We start from the raw sequence: 5,000 nt of genomic DNA, 5'->3' as shown, positions 1-5,000 counted from the left end.
CGTTCCAAGTTCGAAGTACCATTTGTACAAATAAGAATCCCCCCCGTCACATGATTTCTTCTTCATATAGATAGATATAGGATCTATGGAGCAATTACTTAGAAGTACATTTTGTGAAACAGCCCTTCCTATCTGATAGAAAAGGATCCCATGATCCTGAACCGATCTTACCTGAGATCGGAAATCCCAAGTTTGTCTATGAAGAACAGAACTAATTATATTAGTGTCTATGATGGATTTTTTTTGTATAATACTAATCGATAGGGCCTCATTGTTAAGTGCTACAAGATCTCGTACATTTGAACCCATCGTCGTGGACCCGAATCCATTAGTATGGGACATTTTCTTTTCCAAGTGAAATCCCCTAGTATATGAAAGAGTGAAAAAGTGTTTTCGTTGTTGTGGAATAAGAAGCCTTCGTATCTTAATGCATGTATTGAATTTATTCGGAGCTATTAGAGCTGGATCTACTTTTTGGGGAATATGAGTCGAAGCAATAACAAGAATATTTCTAGTGGAACATCTTTCACAATCCCTGGAGAGATAGTTCACTAAAAGACCGAGGGATAAGTAATTCGACTCAGTCACATCCAGATCATGAATGTTAGGAATCCATATTATGCAAGGAGACATTGCTTTTGCTAATTCGAAGTGAAAGGTGATATAAAATCGGTCTATTTCTGGCATCATATCCATAGTTAGCGTATTCATCATAGTTAGAAGCTCCAGCTCCATATCAAGGTCACGGTCGATATCGTCACTATCGTCACTATCATCAATATCGTCACTATCATCAATATCGTCACTATCATCAATATAGTCACTATTATCAATAAGAAAACCCTTAGGCTTGTTATCCAGGAACTTGTTCAGAAATACTGTAATGAAAGGAACATAGGAGTTTGTCGCTAGGTATTTGACCAAATAGGATCGTCCAGTTCCTATAGAACCTATCACTAAAATACCCCTACTAGGGGGAGGTAGGGCTAAGCGGAGCGAAAAGGGTTTTCCATGAGATGGGAAATGCAAACTATTAGCCCCCACAAGGTGTGTGAATAAGTAATTGTCTGATAATTAGCAAGGAATATACGTCTTTCTACTAAACAGGATGTATTGAATTCATAAATCATTAGATACTTTTTTTGAATGTCAACTAAGTATCGTAAGTAAATTGCTCCCGGTTGTTCACTTATTTGATAACCAGAGTTATTCTTTGATAAAAGATCACTATGAGTAAGACTCAATAGAATTTGATCAATCCTTTTTTCTGTTGTTAAGGTAGAAAACTGAACCAAGAATTCTTTTTCTTTATCATCAATCGAATCAGTGTTCGAGACCCAGGATTCTATTTGATCATCAATCCAATCACCATTCACGTTTTTTATTTTTCTTATCAAGGAATAGATTGCTTTACTTGGATGACTTAGATGTCTCGTATTTCTCGAAAAAGCGATTCGATTGATGGGATTTGGTATAATACTTATGAGATCGATGAGATTCCAATATTTATTCTTAGAACGTATGGATTTGACCCCATAAGCGGGACCACCACCCCATAGCATGTTGCTACCAAAAGCAAAACTCCGTATTTCTTCTAGAGAATCTCCTAATTGTTCCAGAGCAACTAGAAAGATATTCTTTAACCAGAAAGAATTCAGTTCAGATGTAGGATACCTATCCAGAAGTTTTCGCAACTCAATCATGTATGATGGAATCATCAAAGATTTTACCTTTTCGAACTCTGTCTGTAACTCACTATAGACTCGAGAAACAAAGAGAAGATGTGTACGAACGAGATATCCAGCAACAAGGAGAAGGAAAAGGATTGAATAGAAGAACTCCTGAACATTTAGCGATCTCAGATGTGTCGATATCAATAGTAACTCATTATTTCGATGAGTCATTTCTTCGGACAGAAGAAGATTATGGAAACAATTACCCGGAATCTCACTTATCAGATTCCATTGTGGAAGACACAATGGAATCTGACGAATTCGCCATAATATATCTGACCCATGCATAATATCATGAAAAATGGATACAAATTTTTGGCTGCTACTTAGTATCGGCAATAGGTCTGAAAAAGTATCTAAAAATATGAAATTTAGATATTTGTACCCCGTCGAGGTAAGGAACCATGGTATATATGTTTGGAATAGATTCCATTTTGAGAGAGTTGAAAAAACACTATCTTGTTGAAAGGTTCTATACATCTGACCTTTCTCAAGGCATTTTTGTAGACAAGAACTCCGTTTTTTCCTTTTTTCGGATGGTAAATATTTCTCAGAACATGGAGTGTGAATCCAACCCATGTTTGAATTGAAATTGAGATACTGATACAAGTTCTTCCCTTCTGAATCAGGTATATTCATATCTGAAAGAGGTTGACAATAAGTTTTTTCAAAATGGACTATTTGTCCCTCTGTTAGAGGTGTTCCAGAAATGTCTGCGATCGAGTAAATAGCTCCACGAACGAATGGATCGTATCGAATTGGAAAATGGAAAGATTTGTAGAAGTTATACCCTTCGTCGCCACTTTGCGGAAAATCGTTAGGTATCAATATGTTAGATACCTGTAACTCGATTGGTGAAATAGTATCTCTCTTCAAAAAAGCATGTTTTTTTTGACCATCGCAAAAAGAAAAGATTTTGTTGCGAATGAACAAGATTTTGAGGAATTGTCCATACGTAAAATCATAATTATTGATACGGGCCTTTTCCACATAAAAAGGGAATCTTTTGTTACAATAGAAGCAGAAGTGATATTGATTATTCAAGAATCGAAGTCGATTTGCTTTATAAAAATAGTATATCAATGAACTTCTATGAAATGGTTTCACGGGATTCAGCCAATTGTCTGGATCGTGGGATATCATTGAGAAATAGGAATCTGTGTTATCAAAAGATTTCCTGCGATTCTTTCTAGTATGGAATGAGTCAATCATCCACTTTGGTATCTTATTGAACAAAAATGGTGATATTGTTCCTCCATTGATCAAGAATTTCGATTTTTGGGAAGTATCTTGGTCATCCAATAATAAGGGTTTCCTTTTTTTCAAATGAAAGATTTGAAGACCTATTGATTCTAATAACTGATTACAGAGTGGATCATTCGGACCTTTCAATTCATAGATGTGGATCTCGGACCTATGAATGGGGATACCCCCAAAACTCACAAATAAAAAAGAAGGAAGTGAGTTAGACAAAAAGAGAAGAAACTTGGGCAAAAAAAGAAGTAACTTGGACAAAAATAAACAAAGTGACTTAGACAAATCTTTTTTGTCGATAACCTCAGACCAATCAATCGAATATTGATTAATATGTAATCGATCGAACACTACTTGAAAACGGCTATTCTGCTCAGAAATGAAATAGTCCAAATGTTCCTGGAAATTCTTGCTCCCATTGGACCATTTGTATCTATATACATTAGGATCCCAATTCATAGATCTCTCCGTTCGAGAAATCAAAATAAGAGGATCGAACCACTTCTTCTGACTCTTTTTCAAATTTGATAAATGTTGGTTGATCGTGTATTTCATTCTAGTTCGATGATTCAGAGTATCATTTCCTATTTGATACCTTTGAATTCCATATTCGAAGTTGCAATTGAATCGATTCAATACATTTCTTATGTAACCATGGGTGCTATATTGGATTTGAATCAGATTTCGGATCAATCTATATTGATTGACTGCCTCCATTATGTTGTTGCTAGCAAATACAACTATTTTAGGTTTTGGATCTTCCACATTATTTCCGCAAGAGGTCTGGACCCATTTTTTTATGATCCTTCGATAAAAAGATTCATTCTCTTCATAAAAAAGAGGAGGTAGAACCAATAAAGAGTGCTTTTTCGATTCATCCCTGGAGTTCAATAACTCATTCAAGAAATGTTTTTGATCCAATCCGGAGGAATCCATAGAAAAATCAAATTCCTTATGATACACCAGATCCGGCTCGGTTATTGATAGAGTGAATAGATCTGCCATTTCTTGAAATATATCTTCTGATTCAAAATCGTGGTGTAACGTGTATCTCCCCCTGTTCCGGTCATGGAATAGATGAAATAAACCCCAAAATGGATTTTTGTTCAAGAATGAAATCTTATTGGAACTGTCCAGTTCACCCTTTGGAACCATATCACATCCTCGATAGGATGAAATAGGATGAATTGAGACGGTATTTTGTAAGTACATAATTATCTTGAATAAATTCACTATTTCTTTCTTTTCCGATCGCCTGGAAAAAGCAAGATGTTTCTTTTGTTCTTTTTTCAACAATTTCTGATCTCTAGTAGACCTATCAGTAGGATTCGAACCCAGATGAAGTTCTGACCATCTGTCAGAGAAAAAAGAACGAGTGGCTCTTGCAGGATTCCCAAAAAATTCTTCGATTTCTTCCGGAAGCAGATGATTATTCATCTGCTTCTCACGTTCCATGAATAGTCGGCACATTGAGGAATATCCAGAAAGGATTTTAAGGAATCGCTCTGATTCTATCTCTGTTCGTTCCGTTTGAAGAAAGGAAGGATCCCAACAAAGAATCGATCTTTCTTTTAGTTGTTGAATCTCTCTTTGATTGATCAATGTGTGATATTTCGAATCCTCATTCCTAATGGAATCGAAAGAATCCTTGGATTGATCAGAAGATCCTTTCAATTGGCTAGAATCCGTTACTTGAATGAAACTAGATCTCGTGGAATCATATTGAAGATTTGATGATACATTCCGTACCTTGCTAAAAAACCGATCCTTGTTTCCCAACCACACATTGTCTAACCAAATCCAATTCTCTCGTGACATGTTCCTCAAAAAATCCGATTCGTGCGGACTCTTCCCCCAACTAACGAAGAGATCTTGACGGAATTGCCACATATGAAATTGAGCACAATTTTGCAAAGAAATAGCCCGCTTGTTTCTCAAGAAGAGATGCGAAACATGCTCAATATCATTTGATTGAATAATTGACCCAGTCCCTTGTTGTTTGAAGAAACCCTC

The sequence above is a fragment of the Vigna unguiculata genome, unplaced genomic scaffold (genome assembly GCF_004118075.2).
Source record: "Vigna unguiculata cultivar IT97K-499-35 unplaced genomic scaffold, ASM411807v1 contig_3, whole genome shotgun sequence".
Classification (NCBI taxonomy): domain Eukaryota; kingdom Viridiplantae; phylum Streptophyta; class Magnoliopsida; order Fabales; family Fabaceae; genus Vigna; species Vigna unguiculata.
This window is presented reverse-complemented; position numbering follows the sequence as displayed.